We start from the raw sequence: 7,345 nt of genomic DNA on the forward strand, positions 1-7,345 counted from the left end.
TGAAGAGTTGTCCTATGACTCAAAGAATGCTCTAGACCACTCTTCTGGAGGCTCTCTCAACAAGAAGAAAACCATATAGGAGGCCATTAATGTCATTGAAACAGTAGCAGACAATGAGTATTTCTATACCTCAGAGAGAAGCAACACTAAAGGAGTAATAGAGCTCAATTACATGGATGCCATCCTAGCTCAAAACAAGTTGATCACCAAGCAATTGGATGATCTCACCAAAAGCATGGAGAAGAGTCAAGTTGCAGCCATCACCACTCAAGCACCACCAACTTCAGAAAGAGCAATTGCAGAGGAAGGAGGAGAATGGGAGCAAGCCAACTATGTTGGGATTTCAAGACAACCCTATGACCCTTACTCCAAGAATTACAATCCTGGTTGAAAAAACCGCCCAAACATTGGGTGGGGAGACCAACAAAACCAAAGCCAAGACCAAAGACCTCACAACTCCAACCACTATAACAACTCTACCTACCAGCAACCCAACCAAAGATCATACCAAGCCCCATACAAAAATTCTTTCCAACAGCCATATCAAGCACCAAATGGCCATCCTCAACCCTCAAACTCCAATATGCCAGCATCATCAGAAGATAGACTCTCTAGGATTGAATCCTTACTTGAAAACCTCTGCAAAGAAGTGGAAGATAAGAAGACATTCAAGGAGGAAGTAAGATCTAACATGCAAAACCAGGGAGCTACCATCAAGAAACTAGAATCTCAAGTAGGATATTTGTCTCAGCAAATTCCTAAACCAACTGACAGCTTCCCAAGTGATACTGAGAAGAACCCAAGTGATACTGAGAAGAATCCAAGAGGAGAGACAAAAAATGTGAGATGGGAAGAATGCAAGGCAATTACCCTTGCAAGTGAAGAGATCTTGGAGGAAGGAGTTAACAAGCCATCATGACAGATCCAAGAAGGCCCAAAGAAGAAGGTGGAAGGGAAAGAACAAGGGACAAACTTTGAACAAAGGAAGGAACCAAGAAAGGAAGAAACCCTGAAACCTTATATGCCGCAAGAACCATTCCCTCAGAGACTCAAGGACAGTGAGAAAGAGAGGACATACACTAGGTTCTTGGATGTATTCAAGTCCCTTCATATCAACATCCCTTTCCTTGAGATCCGCAAAGAGATGCCAACTTACATTAAATGCATGAAAGAGTTGTTAGCTAAGAAGAGAACCTTAAAAGGGGGACAAACAGTAGTGATGAATAAGGAATGTAGTACCCTTATCCAGAAAAACTTTCCTACAAAAAAGAAAGACCCAGGAAGTTTTCACATACCTTGTGTTATAGGCAATACAGCCATTGACCGAGGACTTTGCGACTTGGGGGCAAGCATAAATCTCATGTCCCTATCTCTTATGAAGAAGTTACAGATTAATGAGCTAGAATCCACAGACATAATCCTTCAACTAGCTGATAAAACTCAGAAGCAAGCAGTAGAAATAGTGGAGAATGTGTTGGTAAAAGTTGGGAAGTACTTTATCCCCATGGACATTATTGTTCTTGAGATGGAAGAAAGCTATCTCCATCCGATCATTTTAGGGAAACCATTCTTAGCTACTGCCAGGGCACTCATAGATGTGGAGCAAGGTGAGTTGATACTGAGAATACATGATGAACAACTTACCTTCCATGTCTTCAAACCAGCACATGATATAGATCAAGAGAAGGACTGCATGAAGGTTGATTTTGGTGACACTAACATGAAAGAATCACCTAATGCATACACAGAGAATTTGAAGCCATGCCTGAAGGAGGAGAAAGAAGTAAAGATGAAGTTACAAACTGAGGAAACCAAAGAGGAGCTAGTGACTCAACCCTCATTGGAGACGAGAGAGAAGGACCCTCCTGACACAAGTTTAGCTGAAGCATTGCTGGAAGGAGAGAAAAGAATGGAGAAGAATATTCCAAGGAGGTGGAAGAATAAAAAGGTTCCCACAGAGGACTTCTCCCCAGGGGACAAGGTTATATCAATCCATTTTCCACTACTTCCACCTCATCTTCCTGCCATTCCATCTCAGTTACCTCCTGTATATACAATAAAAAAGATTCTCTCCTTGGAGCATGTAGAAATCATCAAGGAAGCAAGTGGAGACATCTTCACTGTGCGAGGAGAGGACCTGAGGCACTACAAACCCCCCTGACAGAGACAAACTGTCAAGCTAATGACGCTAAAGAAGTGCTCCATGGGAGGCAACCCATGATTTTAGTTTTCTTGCTTTTACGGCTTTAATGTGAATAATCAATGGTTGCCTAACATGAATTCAAGTTCTCATAAACAAATTTGACACTGCATGTAACATCTTGAAGCATATGATTTATCTCTAAGTTTGGTGTGCCTAAAGGCACCCTAAGATGGTTTTCAAAACGTTTTGGTGACCATACATCCATCTTAGGACATATACCTAAATGATTGCTTGAAGTACATGACCAAACATTGAGTGATGATCTATACATGCCATAGTCACAAATGATGAGGGTCAAAGTGGTTTTAAGTCTTGAATTTCATGAGAGTGCAACCATGTTTTGCATTTTTGATTTTATGCTTGAAGAGAGAAAATAAAGTGTTTCTTATGATGATTTAATCAAAGGTGACAAGAATTTTGTCAAGCTTTCAAGGACATAACTTGGTGGAGAACAACATTTAGAGTGAACTTACCTAGGATGATTCACAAAAATCACATGTATTGCACTTTAAGAAGTGAATTAACCTTTTGAACCACATGGCCAAACACTAAGTTTGGTGTCCACCAAGGGTGTACATAAGCACTAAGATCACGGATAGCATTGCCAGGAGAAACACTGAACCACTTTTTCAAAATTTTCAAATTTTAGTTGCCACCTTTATTATTTTTACCACCAAGAGAAAAGGTGTTGATGTTTTTGTCTTGTTGTGATGAATATGTGCATGGAAAAGAGATTGATGGAGAGGACACATCAAGGAAGGAGGCACGGCCCTTTGAGTGCTGAAAAGTGAAGTCACACGTCCTTGAAAGAGCTCCTTGGGAAGAAAAATTCTGCACATTGGGTGGTTAGGTGTACCCTTCTTTAATGACCAAACCTACCCCCAATGAAGAGACAATCATTGTCCTTACTCCATACTACATACACACCATTCATTCTTACCATTACAAACACATCTTCACCCTTCATTTTTCATTAAGTCTTGCTATAAAAGAACCCCAAGATGACCGAGTTTCACACCCTCAAGCCATATAGTTCACTTTTTGCAACCCCTCTTTAATTCAAGCCAAAAACTGTACCACTCCTTGATCAAATCATCTCTTATTCTTCTTATTTACACACTTACCCTCACCTCCTAGCTCCATTCCCATCCCACACAAGCCACACTAGCCATCCATTCGGCCACCTCCAAGCAAAACCTGGCATTTTCATCAAGCTTCAAGAGGAGGAGATGGAAGGAACCGGTGGAGGAAGAAGAAGTCCCTTATGACAAATGGAGATTTAGAGAGCCCTTCCACTAGATGCAATACACTTGGATGAACCCCAACAAAATATTGCCCGAAATCCCTTTCCAAATCTCCCAGGATGAAGGTCCAGAGATAAGGGAGAAGATTACAAAAAGAAAGTGGGAAGCCTTCACTAATCCTATCACTCGAATCAATGCCACTATTGTGAAGAAATTTTATGCCAATGCGGTGAGGATGGATACGAGCGTTGAACCCACCTATAAAAGCTATGTTAGAGGTGTGGAGGTGGACTTTAGCCCAAAAAGCATCATGAAAGTTCTTGGACTAAAAGCAATACGTTTTGACAAGCCTAGTTAACATGAGAGAATAGGTGGCAGCCCTGACCATGTTGAGATTGCTAGTGATATTTGTGCAGTCCGAGCAGACTGGGTGAGAGACACTCATAAAGCGCCAAAATACCTCAAGAGAGATCTCATCCCGGAAGCCAAGGAGTGGTATGAGCTTATAAGGAGATCCATCTTAGGCACTGCAAATACTTCGGAGGTCAATGTCAAAAGAGCTACTATGGTGCATTGCATTATGGTGGGAGGAGAAATCAAGGTCCATGAGCTCATTGCCAAGGACATTCAAAAGATTTCAGAAAAGACTTCCCCAGACTCTTGGCTCCATTATCCAAGCACCATCATTCGCCTTTACATGAAGGCTAAGGTGCCTTTGGAGGATGCAAATCCTATATAGATAAATCCGGGTGTGCCAATGACCATGGAGAAAATGATGAATGTCACAAGTGCTCAACCACAAAGGAGACCGCGAAGGAGAAGAGGGATGGAAGAGATACAAGAAGAAGAGCAACCAATTGAAGAAGAGCAAGGCCCACCACAAACTAACCTGGACATGAGTCGGATGCAAGAGGCTATTGATAACTTGTCAAGACAGTACATAGAAAATCAGGAGCAACAAAGAAATCATCAACTCCAACTTATGGACCAACAAAGGGGATTCCAATCTCACATAATGGATCAACAGAGGGAGCTATACATGCAACTCATGGAGCAACAAAAGGAATAATACTCTCGTCTGAATGAATCCCTCCAACAAGTGGCCAAAATAAAAGTCTACCAAGGGAAGCGTATTAAAGATCTCAACCAACGCCAAAATGCCCACATGAAAACATTCAATGAATATCGGGTTCTGACTGAGGGAAGACGAGTAGACCAAATAGAGTACAACATGAGTGCTCAAGCTAGGCTCAATTACTTAGCTGGGTATATGCATCAATTGAACCCCGACATACCGAAATATGTGGACATTAGCCAAATACTTGAAGGAAGAGAAATAGAAAGAGCTCAATGCAATGAAGCCAAAATAAGGAAAAGGATGGAGGATGCAGGCTTTTGGAAGAAGGTGGACAAAAAACAAAAAGGCAAGGGAGAAACTAGCAATCAAGAGGGGGAGAAGAAGAAGAAAGACAAGCAAGCTAAGAAGTAAAAGGTGGACTTGATCCTTGTTTATTTTAGTGTGTTATTTTGAATTCTGTTATGTGTTTCTCTTTTATATTGTCATAAATGTGCTAGCTTAGGTGTGTGTGCTTTACCTTCACTTTACTTGAATGTATGCCTTGTCTTCCTTTTCAATTGAATAAAAGAAAATGTTTGAAAACATGAAGTGTGAATGTCTATGATTGGTAGGAAATAGAATAAGGATGAGTGGTAGTTTATGGTTGATTATTTAGCAAGCTCACTCATGAAAATAAAAGGGTAGAATGTCCTCTATAGTATGAACTAGTTGCTGTTTATAGAACCTTTGAAATTGACAAGCCTTGGAAGAAAGAAAAACAAAAAAAAATGATGAAGAAAGGAAGAGCCAACGTTGGAGGCCAAGTTGGACCTCCAACAGCAGCCCCAACGTTGGCGATCAAAAATGGAAGAAATAAAGAATAAGCTAGGCACCAATAGTTCAAACCTTGAGATACATGCCTGTGATGTCTCTGTACTAGGATCTTCTTGGATGAATAGGTTCTAAGGAGTGTTTTAACACTTGGTAACTTGGGTTAACTACCCCAGGATTACCAACCAAAAGTCCACTATCAAGAACAACCTAGTTACAAGGCATTTAGTGACCCAAAGAGGTGTTGGGCACCAATATCTCTAGGATGAAGTTTGAGCCAAATGCCTGTAGTGTGCATGTGTTGAGGAGAGGCTTGAGTTAGTAGGTCCAAGGGGTGCTTCATCACCCAACACCTTGAGCCATCTGGGTCGGGAGTGTTGACTGAAAGCTTATCTAAAAAGTTGCCTCAACACAGCACTGAGCTATAAACAAAAGAATAAGTTTTTGAGCAAAAAACAAACACCAAGGGTCATGAATAACAAGGATTATAGCAGCATCTTAGTTGAGACTTAGAGGCACATCTCACACCTTGAAGTTAATAACAGTTGAGCTGGAAATATATCTTGCATGAAACCCCATGAACCAAGTTTCATTGCTTTCCAATAAGGACTAATGTCTCTCTTTGTTTTCATTCATCTTTCTCATGTTATAGTGCTTGCTTACGGACAAGCAAGATTTAAGTTTGGTATTGTGATGCCAGGGAATCTTAGGCTAGTTTCACTAGCCTTTTTCTTTTATTTTCATTAGGTTTTATGCACTTTCTTGAGCTATAAGTAAGCATTTGGATAAGAATTGCATGTGTCCCTTAATTCAATTAAACATGGTTATTTATGTGCTTTTCATGAGGTTTTTATGCCAATTTTACTTAATAATTAAATGATGCAATTACCTTGTGAATTATAGCAAACTTTGATGCAAGTTTGTATTTGATGATAGGTGGAAAAGAAGCAAAGGAAGGAAGAACAAAGAGGGCAATGGAAAGAATCAAGAGGAAGCAATGTTGCTGGCCTAAGTTGGCTCACCAATGTTGCCTCAAACGTTGAAGGAAGAAGGAAGAGACCAACGTTGGAGCCAAAGTTGGTGCTCCAACGTGCATGGTAAAAGGGGTGCAAAGTTGGAGCCAAAGTTAGCATCCAACTTTGCCTCAAACGTTGGCCAAAGAAAGGTTCATAGTTGGAGCCAAAGTTGGACACCAACTATGTCTCAAACTATAAAAGAAGGCAACGTTTAAGCCCAAAGTTGGACCTCAAACTACCTCAAACGTTGAGTATAAAGAAGGTTCATAGTTGGAGCCAAAGTTGGACTCCAACTATGACCCCAACGTAAATCAAGACACCATAGTTGGAGCCAAAGTTGGACTCCAACTATGACCCCAACGTAAATCAAGACACCATAGTTGGAGCCAAAGTTGGACTCCAACTATGACCCCAACGTAAATCAAGACACCATAGTTGGAGCCAAAGTTGGACTCCAACTATGGGTCCAACGTTGAGGCTAAAAGAGTGGCAACATTGGAGGCAACGTTGTTGGTCCAACGTTCCCTCCAACGTACGCGATAAAATTCAAGGATTGGAGATTGTGAAAATATGCAACGAGGCGTACGTGTAACGACCCAATTTTCAATATGTCTAGATCATACCGGAAACTGAGCGCTACCAATTTGTCTTCCTAATTATTATCTATTATTTATCATATGAGCCTGATTCGTTGTTAAACGCGTAGTTAATTTGCGTGGTGTATTTTTTTGTTTTTTGAAAACATTTGCATTAATAGACAGAATCATTTATAATCAATTCACAAGTAATAACAGATAAAACAGTTATAAACAACCACACAAAAATACGTCACAAGTAGTTGACAACATTCGGTGATTCAGCCTTTATTAGCATATAGACTGTTAGTTAGAACACCCCTAGATATAGCTAAATAATATCTATATACATATATATACATACAACATCCCAGGTCCTGACCTGTTCAAGAGGTCCCTAAGCTGGCACGTAGGCTAGC

This window comes from Arachis hypogaea, chromosome 14 (genome assembly GCF_003086295.3).
Source record: "Arachis hypogaea cultivar Tifrunner chromosome 14, arahy.Tifrunner.gnm2.J5K5, whole genome shotgun sequence".
Classification (NCBI taxonomy): domain Eukaryota; kingdom Viridiplantae; phylum Streptophyta; class Magnoliopsida; order Fabales; family Fabaceae; genus Arachis; species Arachis hypogaea.